Source organism: Macrobrachium rosenbergii, chromosome 5, assembly GCF_040412425.1.
Source record: "Macrobrachium rosenbergii isolate ZJJX-2024 chromosome 5, ASM4041242v1, whole genome shotgun sequence".
NCBI lineage: Eukaryota > Metazoa > Arthropoda > Malacostraca > Decapoda > Palaemonidae > Macrobrachium > Macrobrachium rosenbergii.
In genome coordinates, this window is record NC_089745.1 from 7,465,918 (window position 1) to 7,483,417 (window position 17,500).

General features: G+C 37.2%; 2 protein-coding genes across 6 annotated transcripts in view; one reads left to right on the plus strand and one right to left on the minus strand.

Annotated features, from left to right (window-relative positions):
- The window catches only part of LOC136838480 (uncharacterized), a 135,492-nt gene that overhangs the window by 67,173 nt on the left and 50,819 nt on the right, over positions 1 to 17,500 (minus strand). The window contains exon 1 of one of the 4 annotated variants that reach the window (XM_067103446.1): positions 2,892 to 2,973. The exons of the other annotated variants lie outside the window; for them this stretch is intronic. The gene's annotated coding sequence lies outside the window, so the exon portion shown is untranslated. Of the gene's footprint in view, positions 1 to 2,891; positions 2,974 to 17,500 lie in introns of those variants that run through there. 4 annotated transcript variants of the gene reach the window in all.
- LOC136838476 (uncharacterized) overlaps positions 3,652 to 17,500 on the plus strand; it is a 38,164-nt gene continuing 24,315 nt past the window's right edge. Inside the window, exon 1 of one of the 2 annotated variants that reach the window (XM_067103436.1) lies at positions 3,652 to 3,903. The gene's annotated coding sequence lies outside the window, so the exon portion shown is untranslated. The remainder of the gene's footprint in view (positions 3,904 to 17,500) is intronic. The other variant, XM_067103438.1, reaches the window with a different exon arrangement.

Consider the following 17,500-nt stretch of genomic DNA (forward strand, 5'->3'; position numbering starts at 1 on the left):
GGAGCACTGTATGTGGAGGAAAAAAGTACGCGTCGATTACAACCTGCAGTTGCTGTTTAACAATGTCTCCGGGACCCGCTCGTTTGGCAGAATACCGCCAGTTGTGAAAGTGAGTCGTGAAGTGCAGCTCTTCCAGGGTTGGGGAAGGGGACGACGACAGTTGGGAGAGGGGCGTTTTGCCCAGAGCAGTGCACAAGTGGCACCGAACAAATATCATAAAGTGGATTATCTGCCCCGTCACTCATCCCGGTTTGAATTACTGCCGTTATACATATTATATGTTGATCGCAAGGCTAGCAGTACTGCGACGTGGCTGCAGCCGGGAATGATGTGGGATCGAATAAACGGTGACCTTCAATCGTTACCTTTTTTTTTAATTATGCTGATGGGTTGCTTTTAGTTTTCTGAAAAGAAAACTATTAAGCCGGCTTTGTCTGTCCGTCCGCACTTTTTTTCCTGTCCGCCCTCAGATCTTAAAAACTACTGAGGCCAGAGGGCTGCAAATTGGCATCCACCCTCCAATCATCAAACATACCAAATTGCAGTCCTCTAACCTCAGTAGTTTTTATATTATTCAAGGTTAAAGTTAGCCATAATCGTGAGCCTGGCAACGATAGGTTAGGACACCACCGGCAAATCGGTTAGAGTTTCATGGGCCGCGGCTCACACACCATTCTAACCGAGACCAACGAAAGACAGATCTATTTTCGGTGGCCTTGATTATACGATGCACAGAAAATTCGTTTCTTCGGCGCATGTTTTACTTATTCATTGATAATGTACTGTAGCGTTTAGTGGTTTTTCAACGCAATCTACCTGCATCATTCCATTACTTCCAGTACTTTCGTGATGTAAACAATACCAATTAAATTCAGGAAGACGGAGGGGCGTTTGTCCCCCTTGGCTAAGTCCACGTTTACGGGTCTCCAATGGTTATGTAAAGACGCTACGAGGCTTATCAAATGGCGATCCCAGTGCAGGACGTAACTACTGGATTTAATCTGAATTGTTCCTTGGATTTTTTAGGGGATTCATTGTGTTACCTTGCTTGAGGTTGCCTGTGGAGAATATGGCTGTTTCCAAAAGACCTTTGTAACACAAATGGCACAGTCCTCTTTTCAACAAGAGAAAGTATATGTATATATATGTATATTCAAAGTGAGTCATTCACTCTTAATTAAACTGTCACCAGGCAAGAGACAGAAAAAGAGAGAAGGGCGAGACGCTCCATTTCGACACAACCCCGTTCCCTTTCTCCAGTGGTAAGAGAACTCATCGCTTTAGTTGGGGAAAGTTAATGTTTGTGGTTCGAGTCCACCAGGTGACTATCACTTATCAATTGTAATTCCCCCTCGGTATTATTTCCGATGTAGAGCGAATTGGATATCCTATGACATCTGTAGCTCAATGTTTGTGAATATAAAAAATATGTCACGGTGATGTAATGAGAATTCATACATAATTATATTCATAATACACTTCAAAAGCTTGGTTTTTTCTGGCCCTCGAGTCAATACTGACAAAGTCTAGCGTTTACCTTTATACTGTCTATAAGACTCGGTGTATGAACCACCAGTCTGTTTTCAGCAAGTGTCCTGTTGTCAAAATAAGCTCTGTACAGATGGAAGGTTCCCTCTATTGTTTCAATTGTTTGCCAATAGGAATTATAGCCAAGAATGGAATATGATGGACATTTGGCGCACGGCTGACTCATCGCATAATGTTTCCCCCCTGACATTCTGCCGAAATATGATAACGAGACGAGGCTCTTGAAGCTGATGTGAAACACAGGTACGGTAGCAGACCGCGTGCTGATGATTTTCCAATTTTCAATTTTCATTGAACCATCGATCAGTCCGTCAACGCAATTGATTTGGGTACAGCGAAACCATCTTGGAACCACTGTATATTGAAAAATTCATAATGTAACCCAGTTACATTATGTTTCACGCAATCAGGTATATCATGAATGAACTTCAAGCATATACAGCTATCTACTGATCACTTTTTATCCAATACGTACGTAACTAATAACCTCAATGCCCTCTTAGCGTCTCGAATTCTTTACATTTTTTGGATACGTTTGTCACTACAAAGCCTAAGATCCAAATGCAAGAATATGAAGAAAAATTCTGATGCCCAGAAGCTAAGAGGGCATTGTGGACCACATGATTTATATATATATATATATATATATATATATATATATATATATATATATATATATATAAAATGAACATTCTTAAAAGGCATCATCAGATGCATCTGGCTGAATTTCAAAGGCTCCAGTTATTTCATCTACCTGTGAAATTGGCAGACTCGACCGAAGATCAGAGCCTCTCTCTCTCTCTCTCTCTCTCTCTCATGATCACTAATACAACCCTACGTCTAAACGGGTATGTTCAAATTAAACCCGAGATACAAAAATAAATTTTTATTTTGCAAACCCAACATGATACTGGAGAAAATAGAATGAGATGGGGTTATTAAACCTTCTCCCTCAAACGTCAGTAAAACCTAAGTGAAAGAAAGAGAAAACTAATTCCCTTTCCCACACACGACCTAAAGTTCCTGTTACTCCCCAAGTCCAACAATTATAGTTCAAATTATGACAGATGTCTAAACAGCCATAGTTCAGATAAAGACAGATGTCTAAGACAGTCATCCCAACCACACCCCATGCTTTATGCACTTCTGTGCGTGGTCTATCCACGATAAATCTGTCAAACAAAGAAACATTTACATTAACTCAAAGTGAAATAATGCGGGATATTTCCCATAATATTATAAAAAGAGCCCCATAAAAGAAAATATGTAAATAATAAGAAATCCCACAGACATAACGGAAATAATGAAATGCAGGCCAATGAACTGAAAGTCAGTCAGCTTACCTTGTCAACAGGCGTTTAGGAGCTTGGATTTTCTATGTCAGTCACTTATAGCTCCAGCAGTCACAATGCAATCAATACATTTGCGAACGAACGCTATCAGCCCCTTCTTAGGACAAACGAACGCACGAACCCGCAGGGAAACTCCTTAAAACCGGATTTGTAAGCGGACAGGCGTTTTTGGAAAGTTCCATGCTGAACTGACTTCCGTTCCACGCGCGTTGTCTTCAAGCGCCTCCCGTGAGGGTGAAATTGCTGAATCGGCACCGGAAGTGCCAAGTCGCGCCCGGACAGTGCTGAATCCGAAAATGCCCTAGGATTCGCTCCCTGCCCTGTATGACCTCTGCCTAATGGCCTGTCCACACTAGCGGGCATGCCCGTCGGGTACTTCCGGCTGTTTATATTTTCTCTCGCTTCTGAATCAGTGTTACCAGGCAATAGCATCGCTCTGGCTCCGTAGTCGGTCAGTCAGTTTTGTGGAACGAGTTATGGGAACAGTGTTTGCCCGTCGGGCACTGCCCGCTAGTGTGGACAAGGCTTTACGTGTCACATAATATATACATATATATATACACACACACATTATATATATATATATATATATATATATATATATATATATATATATATATATATATATATATATATATATGTGACATGTAAGGCAAAGGTCATACGCAGCAGGGAGTGAATCCTAGGGCATTTTCGAATTCAGCACTCGGGCGCGACTTGGCACTTCCGGTGCCGATTCAGCAATGTCACCCTCACGGGAGGCGCTTGAAGACAACACACGTGGAACGGAAGTCAGTTCAGCATGGAACTTTCCAAAAACCCCTGTCCAGTTACAAATCCGAATTTTAAGGAGTTCCTTTGCGTGTTCGTGCGTTCGTTTGTCCTAAAGGGAGGGGCTGATAAGGCAAGTGTGAGATCGTTTACGAAATATATTGCATTGTGGCTGCTGGAGCTATAAGTGATAGACAGAAAATCCAAGCTCTCCTAATCACCTGTGGACAAGGTAAGCTGACTGACTTTCAGTGCATTGGCCTGCATTTCATTATTTCCGTTGTCTGTGGGTTTTCTTATTATTTACATATTTTCTTTTATGGGGCTCTTTTTATAATATTATGGGAAATATCCCGCATTATTTCACGTTGGGTTAATGTACATGTTTCTTTGTTTGACAGATGTATCGTGGATAGACCACGCACAGAAGTGCGTAAAGCATGGGATGTGGTTGGGATGACTGTCTTAGACATCTGTCTTAATCTGAACTATGGCTGTTTAGACATCTGTCATAATTTGAACTATAATTGTTGGACTTGGGGAGTAATATGGAACTTTTAGGGTCAGTGTGTGGGAAAGGGAATTAGGTTTCTCTTTTCTGTCACTTAGGTTTTATTGACGTTTGAGGTGGGGTTTAATAACCTCATCTCATTTCTATTTAACCAGTATCATGTTGGGTTTGCAAAATAAAACTTGTTTGTATCTCGGGTTTAATTTGAACACGTCGTGTTTAATTTGAACATACCCGTTTAGACGTAGGGTTGTATTAGTGATCAAGAGAGAGAGAGAGAGAGAGAGAGAGAGAGAGAGAGAGAATGCTGATCTGCGGTCGAGTCTGCCAATTTCACAGGTAGATGAAATAACTGGAGCCTTTTGAAATTAAGCCGAATGCATCTGATGATGTCTGTTAAGGAATGGTCATCTCCAGGTATGTCTAGTCTCTGGTTCACTTTCGTGATCTTGTTTTGAAGTTAAAATTGTGTTTTACTTTACACGGTTTAGTTTGGATGCTGCGCCTCCCCCCTCTCTCTCTCTCTCTATTATGATGACGTTCTCATGGCATAACGGTTTGGTTTTATCCTTCGTCTTTGTATCCTCATGTCAAATATAGATAATATATATATGTCAATATATATATATATATATATATATATATATATATATATATATATATATATATATATATATATATATATATATATACTCGTATATATATAATTTGGAGAACAGGATTTTGACATGAAGATACTAAAACGAAGGGTAAAACCGGACCGTTTTATGCCATGAGAATGTCAGCATAAGAGAGAGAGAGAGAGAGAGAGAGAGAGAGAGAGAGAGAGAGAGAGAGAGAGAGGCAGCACCCCAACTAAACCTTGAAAGGTAAAAACACAATTTCAACTTTAAAACAAGATCACGGAAATGGAACATAGGCCAGACATAACTGGAGACGCCAGTTCCTAAAAAAGAAACCATCAGATGCATTCGGCTCAGTTTCAAAATGTCTATTCAGTCACCATACGTTCTCATTTACCCCGGTTAACGACAGACTTTCACTTGTTAGTGCAATGGATTAATTAAGGTTCATCTGATCGCTGTACTCACAATTTGGAATAACTAGCCTGCGTTTTACAGGCTCTACACAAGAAGAGAGCTTCCGAGGTTAATAATAATAATAATAATAATAATAATAATAATAATAATAATAATAATAATAATAATAATAATAATAATACTGTTTATTTCAGCTCAGAGCCATATACATGGAATATACAAAGTAAAGTTAAGTATGCCGTAAGTTTTACCAGACCACTGAGCTGATTAACAGCTCCTCTCCTAGGAGCTGGCCCGAAGAAGTTAGACTTATTTTACGTGGCTGGAAGACCAATTGGTTAGCAGCAGCAGGACCCTACAACTTATTGTGAATCGAACCACAGCCATACAAAGCAGAGACAATAGAATGCACACAATCTGGAAACCACTTGATCACGTTTCTGCTAAGCATGAACCCAAACCTTTGCCCATGAGTAGTCTGATGGCACTGAATGCCACTTCTGGGTATACTGTCTGTTATTTTATTCCACAGAAATCAACGGCATCCAGATCTGTGGGCTGTTCCCAAAGGCTTCAGGTACGCAAGCGTACTTAAAAGGCCCAACCTGAATGACCAATTTCATCAAGCCTCAATAAGGCGACGGGTTCTTGACTAGTGTTTAGTTACCCAAACGAGATGTGTGATAAACTTCAGGTTTAAGTAAACAGAACTGCCTGGATGGAATACCACAAAAATAATGAAGGCCTTCCCCCAAAACTTTTACAAGTGACAATAAATGACAAAAAAAGAAGAGTATAAAGCAGTGAAGGTTTCTGCTTGTGAGAGTACCTTCCAAAGTAAAGGGTATGATAACGCAATGTTGCTCAGGCAGCGAAAAGCTTTACAAAGCCTTGCTTCACTGTCCACTGAAAAGTCTTATTATTTTACAACCCACCCCCCAACTCCCCCAAGCATACTGTAGATAATAATCTATTCAAGTCAAAGACTTGCCTTTACTTATTTTGTTCTAAAAAATTATGAATACAACTCGCATGAATGTTTTCCTATCAGTAAGTTTTATGTTATGCGTCAACCGTTGCCTTTCAGACCTTATCTGATAATGCTAAACAGGGCCGCAATTTTTACAAATCCAGACCAGCCAAGCGACGAGGGCGAAGATCTTATCGACCCAAAGATTATAGCTAAGCTGAGAGCTATAAAAGCAAGCCCAGCTCATGTTCAACTCTGCGAGAGTGTGAATGCTCATTGCCGAACATTTCCACATTGACGGGCTTTTTATTGAGAGTTCTGTCACAAAAATATTACGCCGAGCAGACCACATTTTGGGGACTGGACAGATTCCATTTATATTCTCCTTAATCTTTTCCATGTCTTTTAGACATGACATTGCTTCCATTAAATAATCCAGTCACTAATTACTTCCCTTCCAGACTCAGCACACAATTTGTCATGCATATGGATTTTAGTGTCAATTTCTAGCGCTACTGACGCCACTTTCGGTAATGCTCTCCTGTCTGTGGACCGATTTCAATTTTAAATTGTTAAACCTTCTGTCGAGTGTGTTGGTTCGTTTCCTTATTCGGTGTTTTTCTGTAATGAAACCAGACCGTTCTTCCAACCGCCACGGAATTCTAAGCCTGAGGAAAAGTCTCTTACGAAGCAATTAAAAGACTTGTCTTGAAATGGGAATAAAAGCACGTTAAAAGAAGAAGAAGAAGAAGAAGTCTTGATCACGATGTATCGAAAAGCTGGAACTGGAATTGGAATTTAAAATTTAGGCCAAAGGCCAAGCACTGGGACCCATGAGGTCATTCAGAGCTGAAAGGGTAATTGAGAGAAGTGGAGGTCCTAAAGGTGTAACAAGAGTAAAACCCCGCAGTTGCACTATGAAACATCTGTTAAAAGAGGGTGGAAAGAAAGGTGGAAGAAAGAGAATATGAACGGAGGTACAGTACAAGGAATGAAAAAGGGTTGCAGCTAGGGGCCGAAGGGACGCTGCAAAGAACCTTAAGGAATGCCAGAGTGCACCGCGTGAGGTGCCATGATGGCACTACCCCCTACGGAGTATTGAAAAGTTGGAATGCTTCTTGTGTGCAGTTGGTCAAATTTCTAGGCTGTTTTGTGTAGTTGCAGAGTGGAGTTGGAGGTACTTTATGATAATCATTTCAAAGCCCCTGAAACAAATATAATATTTGAGCTCAGGGATTTATCTAGTGTCCCAGAATTATGAAAAGAACAACAACTGTTCTCTCAAATAAGGACTGTGGGCATTAAAATCACTATAATGTTTTTAGCTGATCGTACCACCCACTGTGATTAAGCGTTGTGATTACCCATGCGCAACTTAACTGCTCAAACATGATACTCAGTAGCAGTTAATGTGTATTGATCACACGTTCTTTTTCCTTGTAAATACATTGCAGAATATCACCAAAGTTGCCATCTTCATCACTGGATGCAGATGACAAACGGGAGATGTCAAAATATTTACATTTACAAAATGTAAATACATTCATTTACAAAATATCTAAGGAAGTTGAAAAGCTTTGTTTTGATTCGCTTCAAAAAATACAGAGGTTAAAAGGATTTGTGTGCAGGTATTATTAAAACTAATATTTTCACATTTAGATATCCTATTAAAACTTATAATGTCCAAGAAGACGTATTCTATCCTCGTTGAATGGAAGATTTCACAGTCGGCACATTCTCATGGAATGGAATGGAATATGAAATTAAGGCCAAACGCCAAGTGCTGGGGCCTGTAAGACCATTCAGCGCTGAGAGGGAAACAAGAGTAAAAAGGTCTGAACGGTGTAACAGGAGGAAAACCTCGTAGTTGCACTATGACACAACTGTTAGGAGAGAATGGAAAGTAAGATGGAAGAGAACGCGAACGGAGGTTCAGTAAAAGGAATGAAAGGAGTTGCAGCTAGGGGCTGGATGGGGGGACGCTGCGCAGAACCTTTAGTAATGGCTACGGCGCAGCGCGTGAGGTGCACTGACGACACTAGCCCCCTACGGAGGTCAGATTCTCCTAAATGTCTTGATTTACAGTAATTCCCTTTAGGGATACTAAAGTTAAATCTATTTTTCCAAGATATTTATAAACGTGACTAATTCGTATACACAAATATCAAGCCACAAATATCAGTCCATATCGAATTCCCCATATCTTGGGAGTAACTTTCCCACAATAAGGAATTACACTCTTATTGTGGCTTCTAACCTGCTAGGATTCGAACCTGTGCCTTTGGTTTAGAAGCCGTGATAAACTGTTGGCTTGACTTTTTGGCTATCAAGAGGAATATTAAGTGATATTTACGGTCAAGTATTTTTGATATAAATATTATATATATATATATATATATATATATATTATATTATATATATATATATATATATATATATATATATTGACTGTAAATATCACTTAATATGTCTCTTGATAGCCAAAAAGTCAATACAGTTTATCACGGCATTATATATACATAATAATATTATATATATATATATATATATATATATATATATATATATATATAATATTATATGACCGATACACCTGAAGCTGAAGCAAGTCCCTGTGATTCTATTTAACAAAAATGTTCTCTTGTGTTCATCAGTCCACCTTCCGTTATAACCTCGATTCAGTTAAAACACCCGTTTCAGCCAGCGAATTTCGCTACTGTATTTTGTTTGTTGTAACATATTTCAGCCGAATTTCGCCTCTGTATTTTCTTTAACGCAATACAATTCGAGCCTTGTCTTTGGCGGCAAGTCTCAGTGACGTCATCTTCCCTCTTATATTGATTTCGTTCTGTGGCTTCTCTTCATGTTGTTATATACCAGCAATTCTGTCCGGGTATGAGTGTTCTGTTTTTAACACCTGTTACCAGCAACGGCGAACAATTATTACTGTCGTCCCATTACATTTCCCATTACTGGGTCTTTATTTCTGGTCGGACTGACGGCTCGGTTTCTCTCACCGCAGTCTTCTTGGGCCGATGCTGACTCTTATTAATGTCCTGTGAACTATGAGGTCCTTCAGCGCTGAAACGGAAATTGGCAGTGCAAGGTTTGAAAGGTGTAGCGAGAGGAAAACCTCAAAGCAGTTGCACTATGAATCAATTGTGAGGAGAGGGTGGAGAGTAAGGTGGAAGAAAGAGAATATGACAGGAGGTACGGTAAAGGGAACGAGAGGGGTTGCAGCTAGGGGCCGAAGGCGCGCTGCAAAGAACCTTGAGTTGGACAGTCAGACTCGAATTCTACGGGTGGGGATGCATCTAGAACGAATAAAACTGTATTCAAAAACAGCGCAGGGGCCAACAGCGAAAGATCAACCCTGACAGGATAAGAGAGAGAGAGAGAGAGAGAAAAGAGAGAGAGAGAGAGAGAGAGAGAGAGAGAGAGAGAGAGAAGGACAGTATTAAACTGTTGCCTGATGCCCCAGTTACGTAAAGGGGTTAGGAGTTGATGAAAGGGTGGAGGGGGGGGAGTGGATGGAGGGTAGAGGGGGGGTGAGTGACAAGGGTAATGATGAATGGCAACAATAAAAAACTACTACAATAAACTGAAGAAATGGGAAAATTCAGAAAATGGTTGAACAAATCTAAAATACAACCCAGAAAGGCTCGAAAACAAAATCGCCTCAAAAGATGATTAATCATTCAAGTGTCAAAGATAAGAAATAATCTCCCAGATCTAATCTTCCAGTTCATCAAGAACTCATCAATATCCTTCGGACAGAAAATCAAGAATAAGTCGAATTATGACACAGCAATATTAAAGGTTCCCAAGAAAATAATGATCGGTCTCAGAATAAACTGGGTTGAAAAAATCTTTGCTTTTTCTAAAACAAATAAATTGACGATGTCAACAGAGTTCGTAATTAGGCCCAGTCCTGTCTGAGACGGTGTAGTGTATACTAATCAATAATGGTTCATTAGATAATGGAGCTCATCAGATGCACTATATTATTAGTATTATTATTGCTACTATTGTTATAATAAACATACCTTCCTCTGAATAGGCTAAAAGGTCATAAACCCGTACAGAAAGCTTCCGAAACTTGCAAAGCCCTCGTGTAAAAAAACACAGTGAATATAAACTGATATGGAATTACTAAATAAAATCCGTGAATATACAAAAGTCTGAAAACAATGATTCTCAAGCATTTTCAGTGTGGTCTAGAAGCACCAACATTCTTAAGCAGTATCTGTGCGTATTTACAGGAATCTGTGGAATATCTAAAAAAAAATACATCGATTACCACAGACTTTGAAATCAAGAATGGCCGGTATTAAACATTACTCAGTTTTGAAGCTGCTTCTGAATGACACAGATTCCTTCCTAATATTACATGCTGTTTAATACCGGTCATTCTTGATTTCAAAGTCTGTGGTAATCGATGTATTTTTTTTTTTGATAGTCCACCGATTCCTGTAAACACACACAGATACTGCTTAGAAATGTTGGTGCTTCTAGACAACATTGAAAATGCTTGAGAATCATTGTTTTCAAAAGCCTTCCGTACAGGTTTATGACCTTTTAGCCTTTTCAGAGGAATTTATGTTCATTATGAATAACAACAGTAACAATAATAATACCAATAATGTAATAATTTTGGAGCCGCAAGGTTACAGATTCGCGGCTACAGAAGCTTCAGCCGCTGCATTGACAACACACCTTTAAGCAGTTTAGGTATCTCGAGTATCTCCAGAAATTATGTCTTTTTAATACTGATACAGTTTGCATCTTTGCACGTGACTGCTGTGAAAACGGAAATTATAGAGGATTTGGAAAGTGTGAGGTTAACTGCCGACACACTGAAATCAAAGTTGAAATCCACAGAGTCTTAGGAAGCAGTAAATATTTCTGATTCTGCAAAAGTAATTAATTAGGAATGCCTCAAACTTCTTTCCTTTGTTGATGGTCACTCTTGAGAAACAATGTACAATATGTACATAATGAACAAAATGTACGTAGTTTGCTATATGTATCAGACAAATGGTACCCAATATAAACAATCTACCCCGATACTAAACAAAGCAAATGGGCACATTTTGTACACTAGGTACATCGGTACCTTGTCTTACATTGATTCTATTGGTGCCGTTTTTTTATTGGTACATTGCCCATTGGTTAAATTTTTTATCGAAGACATTTTTCACCAATGGGTACATTTTGCTCATCACGTTTACTTTGTCTCCACAGTCCCCTTCGGCAACTTATCAGTATTTTATTTTTTCCGCCAATAGATGGCGTATGCTTTGACGCCACAGATGACGCTCTCAGGTTAAATTTAAAGCCAATAAAATCGACTCGTTACTTTTTACTGGATTCGGTTTCCTCATATACATATATCTCCAATACGGGTAAATTTACACTCGTAAATGTGGTGTTATCAACCTTTACGGATGAGGGGGGGGGACCAGTTTAGTTTTTATGGCATATAATAAATAAAAATCATACACTCGCGCTAAGGCCGAAGTACGATCAAGTCGAGTCTTTTCCCGAACCTGTAACTTCTCAGTTATAATTATAATACATTGTAAGTCGTATCTTGACCCAAGTATGAATGAATTTTTACCACATCACCGTGATTTACATACAAGCATTAAGCTACAAATGTCGTTTAATATCCAATCGGCTATACCTCGGAAATAATAGGCCTATATGTACATATGTAAACCGAAGGGAAATTATAGTTGATATGCAGTTCGTCAACGAAGAAAAGGTCCCAAAACTGGACATTTTCTTCCACATGCGGTGGCCTATATCATATTCCTATTGCTACTCTTGCATTTCCTACTATTAAAGAATGATGTTGATGTTTAACAACAAAATTTATAATAGAAGACTCGCCAAAAAAACAAAAGACTGTTATTTATTACTTTATAAGTACAGTTCAATGAAAAGGATAGTCAGAAAATATGGACTTCCACCCCGAACACCACCCCCCCTCGGTAAAGGCCTGCATATATTATTTTCGAGGTGGAGCGAATGGATATTAAACGATATTTGTAGCTCAATGCCAGCATGCTACGTATTCTTAATAAAAAGATAAAATTAGAATCTCGGTTACGGTTTCACAGTAAAAATATTTCGCTCTCTCCCTCACACGAAACTCTGCCATAAGTACGCGTCGTGCAGCCTCCACTGACATAGGCTACACTCTGATCACTGACCAACTGCATGTGTGTGTATGTGTGTGTGTTTGTGTCAGTAACAGAGAGAAAGAGAGAGAAACTTACTGCTCTAAGTGACTCCAGTTTAATATCAACAAATATTTCAACATACAAAGAACAAAAATCAAGTGCTTGGAAAAGCGATATTATTGTATTGAGAATTACACGTGAAATCCTTCATGCAAATAAAACGCGTCTGATACGATAAATAATTACCGTCTAAATATTCCACACTGGGAACTACAAGAAACATACAATGAAACCAAACTTACACGATAAGTAACATTTACCTCAAGAAAGTAAAAAAAAAAAAAAAAAAGAAGAACGTGTCCTAAACACACAACAGTGACAAACGATAAATAAGCAATAACAAGGTGTAAGCTCGTCCTGGCTGCATCTGGAGAGCGTAAACACGCCCCTCTCTCTCTCTCTCTCTCTCTCTCTCTCTCTCCCTCTCTCTCTCTCTCTCTCTCTCTCTCTCTCTCTCTCATTTCATATACATACATACATATATATATATATATATATATATATATATATATATATATATATATATATATATATTCCTTAAATCACACTGACACGTGATGTATATATATGCATATGTTCCACAGGGTAAATGAAGCAGTGTGTGTATACAGCAGATCTTCCCCGGTTTCGTCTTGATATCTAACATAATATCCTCTAGAACAATAATTACAAATTAAATAACAACTAATTAAGAACTCTCCCGACAATACAAATGCGTATATCAAATGCCACTGAAGTTCTGAGACAAGTTTTATTTTGCAAAAGAGAATAAATCAGCATAAAAAATGTACAAGGTACGTACAGCTGAACACTGGGATTTTCGCTCAAGTTATTGAAAGCAACCGTACAACCAATAGCGCAGGGGGCAAAAAAAAAAAAAAAAAAAAAAAAAAAAAAAACTTTATTCCAATAATATACTGGAAAGAAACATTATCCAGTCTAGTCTGATACAAGCCAGGTGTAAGAATATGAATACCAGTCCAAGGCTTGTATAAACCCCGACCCAACAACTTCAAAAGAAATACGTAAAATGTAGAGAGTTCAAGGAAGGCGGTTCACATGGGACGAGAGCAAAAGGTACGAGAACAACAGATCTGTCGGCGATACGGAACACTGGCACATTAACGAGTTTTACTGCTCCTCCCACCCCCCTTCCCCTTCCCCAACACTTGTCAGGTGTAAAGGATGTTCATTTTGCGCTGTCACTACAGCATACACATTGTAAATTTATGTCACTGTTACCGAAAGGAGACAGGATTTATACCCAGTGTTATATACTGTATGTGTATGTACAAACATACATTTATATATATATATATTTATATATATATATATATATATATATATATATATATATATATATATATAATATATATATACATATATATATTATATATATATATATATATATATATATATTATATAATGGCTGATTTCTCTTTCTAATTTCCCTTTTACTTTCTGTTACTTCTTTCGAATGAACACCATAATCTTCTTTTGAAGCTTGAATTTCAAGTCAGTGGGCCCTATGAGCTTGTTCCATATGAACGGGGTTCAACTTCTGAATAATAATAATAATAATAATAATAATAATAATAATAATAATAATAATAATAATAATAATAATAATAATAATAACAATAATAATAATAATAATAATAATAATAATAATATATATATATATATATATATATATATATATATATATATATATATATATATTTACTATAAATCAAATAAACTCAGTTGAAGAACCACCGCCCAAGGACAGCAAAAAGGTGCTCTGAACTGCAAGCTGAATTCAGGTCGTCCTGGACCAGTCAAGTACACAACTGGCAATCCTCCCTAGCTAGAGCGGCACCTCAAATGATTTTTGAAGACCACTTTGTCAAAAGCCCGAGGACCTCCCACGCAAGGACCTTGCGACGCCCACGAGGAGAAAGGGCCCAGCTGCGCAAGTGTCAGGCAGGAAGAAGAGGAACGCAAAGCCGACACGCGGGAGGAGATGGTTCCACCTTCTAGTGGAACAGGGCAGAGCATGGCAAGGGCGCCAGAGGTCAAGGTTTGAAGGTCACTGGTTTAGACGGGAGACCAAAATGACATACTGATCCACCTGAAGCGGCGAGTTTTCGCAAATGTCATGAGAAGCCAATCACTGTTTCATTTACAAACACTAAGACGCAGACAATATGTATGTATGTATGAATGTATATATATATATATGTATGTACATATACATATATATATATATGTATGTACATATACATACATATATATGTATATATATCCATACACACACACTATATATATATATATAAACAACACATATATATATATGTATATATATAAATATATATAAATATATATATATATATATAAATATATATATATATATATATATATATATATATATAAATATATATATATATATATATATATATATATAATATATATATATATATATATATATATATATATATATATATATATATAATACGATATAAACTGAATCGACACAAACATGTACAAACAACTGAAAACCATTTACTCTTATCTCCTTTTATTATGGAATGCATTAGTTCACTAGCTAATCGTGCCTCATCTTTAGAGAGCGATGACTTCGAACCTCAAGTGTAGCTACACTTGCACTTATACCCTTTGGATACAAAATATTCCAAAAGAGTATAGAATTCGACATAAAGGTTATTGTAGCCTGATGCATGAAATTTTAAATTAGAAAAACTGTGTGTAAAAGTAATGGTATATATATATATATATATATTTATATATATACAGTATATATACTTATGTATGTATGAATATATATATATATATATATATATATATATATATATATGTATATATATATATATATATATATATATATATATATATATATATATACATATAATCTTTAACTCACTGAATTAACAAAAAGAACATTTACAGGACTATAAAACTGTAAATATCAACAAGGGAAAATAAAAAGACGGCAATTAACGAAATCAAAAACCTACAAATAAAATTGACGAAAACATAAATAAATAAATAAATAATGATTTCCTGAAACCTAAAAAAAAAAAAAAAAATAAAATATTAACCTTAGTAATGCAATGGACAGCTTCAGTTCAAGTTATTCGCTTAGTGGAAGACAGAATTTACGCCAAAGGCCAAGCACTGGGACCTATGAGATCACTCAGCGCTGAAACGGAAATTGACAGTAAAAGGACTGAAAGGTGTAACGGGAGGAAAATAGACGGGAGAGGGTGGAAATCAAGATGGAAGAAAGATAATATGAACGGAGGTACATTAAAAGGAAGGAAAGGGGTCGCAGCCAGGGGCCGAAGGGACGCTGCAAAGAACCCCAAGTAATACCTACAGTGCAGTGCATGAGGCGCACTGACGGCACTACCCTGATACGGGGAAGGTATTCGTACACAAAACACTCGATCGGGGAAGAAGCTGAGCTTGTTGGGTACTCGATCTTTGCAACACAATTCAATCGATCTCTGTACAGCCGCTACAGCGGATAATCAGGGCCACCGAAAATGGATCTATCTTTCGGTTGTGTCGGTATAATGCTGTATGAGCCGCGGCCCATGAATCTTTAACTACGGCCCGGTGGCGGTGGCCTATCCTACATTGTTGCCAGAAGCACGATTATGGCTAACTTTAACCTTAAATAAAAAAAAAAAAAAAAAAACTACTGAGGCTAGAGGGCTGCAATTTAGTACGTTTGATGATTGGAGGGTGGACGATCAACATACGAATTTGCAGCCCTCTAGCCTCATTAGTTTTTAAGATCTGAGGGCGGACAGAAAAAAGTGCGGACAGAATAAAGTGCGGACGGACAGACAAAGTCCTCGCGATAGTCTTCTTTTACAGAAAACTCAAAACCTACCACATCCCACTTTACAGACTTGCTTTGTGTAATCAATCTCTCACCCCCAAAAAAAAATCTTATTTTACGCTCAATATGTCGCTGGTAGGCTAAAATTAGGACCAGCAAATTCGACCAGCATAAGCTGGTAGGCGAGATGGCTGTAACTGTATTATAAAATGGGTAGGAACAGAGTGCTCGTTTAACACCAGAAGTTCAGATTAAATGTTTACAAAATAAAAATAAAAAAATAAATAAATACTGAAGAATCGTGAAGAGGAAGAATAAGCAAATCAAAGAATAACGAGGGAGAAACGAGTTGGGAGTGGATAAAATGTTTGGAGTCAATTAAAGCAAAAAAGAAAGTTTAAGGATTCGACAGGTCTTAAAATGAAAGATACTGAGAGATTCTAAAAAGAATTCAATTTATAGACATATATATATAATTATATATATAATATAAATAAACAATATATTATACAAACATATATGATCATATATTATATAAATACACATATATATACATATATAAATTTATACACAAATAAATAGAGAGAGAGAGAGAGAGAGAAAATATGATGACTCACTCTTGCCAAGAAACACAATGAGTGAAAAATTACATCAAACTCATAAAGGATATTGCCCAGGGGTTCTCAAAGTGGTCCATATCAACCCCCAGGGGTCAACGGGACCAAGGGGTCGATGAGTAACAAGGGGGTCAAAAGGCCCAATGAAGCCTCCGATTATGAAATTCTCGTTAATAATTTGTACCTGACACATCTGTAAAGTTATTACGATTACTTTCTAATTACTTCCAATCAAAAAGAAATTAAATCACTCAGTTATGCACGCTGATTACGACCGCAGTATTCCCAATACAATATATGTATATATATATATATATATATATATATATATATATATATATATATATATATATATATATACTTATTTATATTCATATATATATATTATATATATATAAATATATATTATATATATAAAAAATATTTATATTTATGATATATATAACACATATATAACACGAATTTATATATACATGTATATATATTATATATATATATAATACATATATATGTATACATATACATATGTAAGTGATGTGGCAAGTACAATTAGCTGAAACAGGTATAGACCAGGACAACTGCAGCTGTTTCCA